Source organism: Rhagoletis pomonella, unplaced genomic scaffold, assembly GCF_013731165.1.
Source record: "Rhagoletis pomonella isolate Grant_MI unplaced genomic scaffold, Rhpom_1.0 Rhpom_scaffold_00035, whole genome shotgun sequence".
NCBI lineage: Eukaryota > Metazoa > Arthropoda > Insecta > Diptera > Tephritidae > Rhagoletis > Rhagoletis pomonella.
The window spans coordinates 323,359-326,459 of NW_023458589.1; the positions used below are offsets into that span (position 1 = coordinate 323,359).

The 3,101-nt window shown below is 31.3% G+C and overlaps 1 long non-coding RNA gene across 1 annotated transcript; it reads left to right on the forward strand.

The window, feature by feature from the left end:
* The first annotated feature begins 603 nt into the window (after positions 1–603).
* LOC118749712 lies at positions 604–1,896 on the forward strand. Its single transcript, XR_004994270.1, has 4 exons — positions 604–661; positions 721–1,195; positions 1,265–1,314; positions 1,560–1,896. It is a non-coding gene; the product is annotated as an uncharacterized LOC118749712 (long non-coding RNA).
* The last annotated feature ends 1,205 nt before the right edge of the window (positions 1,897–3,101 follow it).

A 3,101-nucleotide genomic window follows, 5' to 3' on the forward strand; every position in this document is an offset into this window, starting at 1 on the left:
TGATACAAGTGGAGCCCAATTTAAATATGGAACGTTTGAAACGTTCATATTACCAGGAATAAGGGCGTTTTCTTTGCCCTTTACAATTTTATCCACACCCCTTATTGTATCCAAGCCTACGTTTGCTGAGAAAACGGCTTTGAATTTTTTCAACACCAATTTGGCAAGAGGTCCCTGCGCTTCTATAAGCCGCATGGGCATGAGTATATTTTTTAATCTTAAAAAAAAAAATTGTAAATGCTATAGTCACTTTTTTAAAGGTAGAAAAGGCAAAAAAAGGCAAACATCTTAAAAAAGGCAAAAAAAGGCAAATATCTTAAAAAAGACAAAAAAAGGCAACATCAAGTGTATATATATGGAATCAGCGAAAGCTAAATCGTGGACATTCTTAATCGAATATACTCTATCTCTTTAGCAGAAAAAAAAGGCAATTTCCATAAAATCCGTTCCCTGATCATTATCTATCTAATCAAAATATTGATTACTGGAGTAATTGATTAACCGAACAACTGATTAACCAACTTGCTCGAGTAATCGAATAATCGCACAGCCCTAAAACAACCCCTTTTTTTATAATTGGTTTATTTTCATTAACTCTTTTAGGAATTGCTGTCCGCTGTTTTCAAACCTCAAAACTACCTATACAGTGGCATATATGTATGTAAGTACGTACTCGTTTTTTGTATTCAATTAAAATATTTAAACAAACATGTTTTATAGAATCTTGGAGGGCATTAGCGCACGCGCACTCTCAGCACCGCCTGTTTCTTCAATGAATTCCCCAATGCGCCTGCACATGCACTGTATGTTACATGCGTTCAGCTACTCAGTTTGCCAATCGCGCCCTCAATCGTAGCAAGTAATGTGGTGGATGGTATTGTGAAGGGTTATTTACTTACCAAAAGAGAAACACTACTACATCAATTCTGTTGGTATAATACTCGCTGGTGTGCCTGAGCCCCATCGGAGTGTAAATGAACACCATGGGCAATACATTGATACACCAGTCGCGCAATACAAGCTTAAGCGAGAGAGCACCCTTGAATTAAAGTGCATGCCCCTTCGCGTTGATGGGTGTCAGCTGGATTGACATATTAAACATTACCTTAATCATGCATATTAAAGCGGAGTAGTCAACACAGCGCAAAGGCAATGCACGAAGACGCAGAGGCTGCCGCTGTTGGGCGTGTGTAGGGTAATGCATAGAAGAAATGTTTAAGATTTGGAATGTATATTTGTTAATGCTTGTTTTTTTTTTAAATAGGTATACAATCCGACAATTTCTCAAACGTGAACCGGATAATATTAATTTGGGTAATTGAAAAACAATAGGGCTGTTCAGGATTTTGTGCATAGGCTCTTACATTTGCATATCCGTTGCATTTGTAAATTCGCAACAATAAAATTGACACGATTGCCATGGCAGCAATCATAAAATTTGCAAATGAAATTCCAACTGCAAATCCAACACCATTTAGACAATATTCTGAACAGCCCTAATATTTTTTCCAAAGGTATGGAAAATATATTCATTTGTTTTTATTCTTGCATATTTTTAGAAACCCGCAGAAACTGGCTAATGGGCGCAGGGTAAGGCTGACACTGGTACACGGCTAGCAAATGCGCAGTGCGTCAATTAAAGAACCGGTTTGATAACCAAGAAGGATTATGCCGTAACATTACCGCCACCCTGACACTTATTTAATAAGTAACAAATATGTACATATCGCACACTCTTTTCAAAAGTGACACAACCTAAAATTTGGCATTATGTATATAATGCAATATTTCATTTTGCCAGTTTATTTACAAGTAAAAAAGTGCTAATCTGACACATCCAAATTATATTCAACTATAAGTACATATTTAAGTTTCACTAGAAAATTTCAGTAGCCTGTAAGAAAACTAATGAAACAAAATCATACTATTTAGCCTTAGAAATTAATTCTTTTTTGATATAATAAATTATATATTATAATTAAAAATATAAAATTAACTTTTTATTAAATAAGTCAGGTACACACAAAATCTAATTTCATGTTTTCATTTCATTTCATTTATTCCGAAAACAACAATAACTCAGTACAATAACATCAGAAAAATTAAATAAAGTAATAATAAAGCTAAGCTTTCAATAAATAAAAATTAAATAATTCATTTATCAAAATGGTGATTCCTTGTAAATATTCGCAATGTTTTTCATGCCATAAATGTTTTTTTATTTGGGTTTAAAGCATGGCTTATATTTTAACACCATACAAATCCAAGTTTTAAACTGAATACATAGTTAAGAAGTATTTTCCAAAGTTTAATGAAAATTACAAAGTTTTTAATAAGAATTTCTAAATTTAGATAAACTCTTATTTAAAAGCTTGCAATTTTGATGAAACTTTGCCAAATACTTCTAAATTACGTACACAGTGTGAAGCTTGGATTTGTGTAGTATTTATCAAAATATAAGCCAGGTTTTTAAATGAAAAATAACATATTTATAGATGAAAAACATAGCGATTACTTAAAAAAAAATTACCGTATACTTAAGGAACAAACACTTATCACTAAAAAACAAATACGGAAAACCACATTCATTAAACTACAATTCATTTAAAAAACAGTAAAATAGTAAAAAGACACTACAACAATAAATAAATTAATAATAACCTTAATCTAAATTGCGAAATTTCAATTTTTTCCCCAGCTCTTATGTTATTTTATTAATATCTGGGTATGCTAAGTTAAAATACATCTTTGGTTCTTTCTAGCACGTCGAGTTTTTTTATTGGTGACATGCATATTTTAGAATTTTTAGCAATTTGATGAAAAGCCAAAAACACGTTAATTTAAAATTGAATGTTTTCTTAAAAACCGACAGCTTTAATTAAAAATACCCATAAATAGACTAAGTAAATCAGAAACACTTATATAATTTCGAAGAAAATTGATACAAGCGTTAACTTCGAAAATAAATAAGTTTGGATGATTTTGTTAATCTATTTATGGTTTTTTTTAACTAATACTGTCGGTTTTTAAGTAAACATTCAATTTTAAATTAACGAGTTTTTGGCTTTTCATGCAAATTGCTAAAAATTCTAAAATATCCA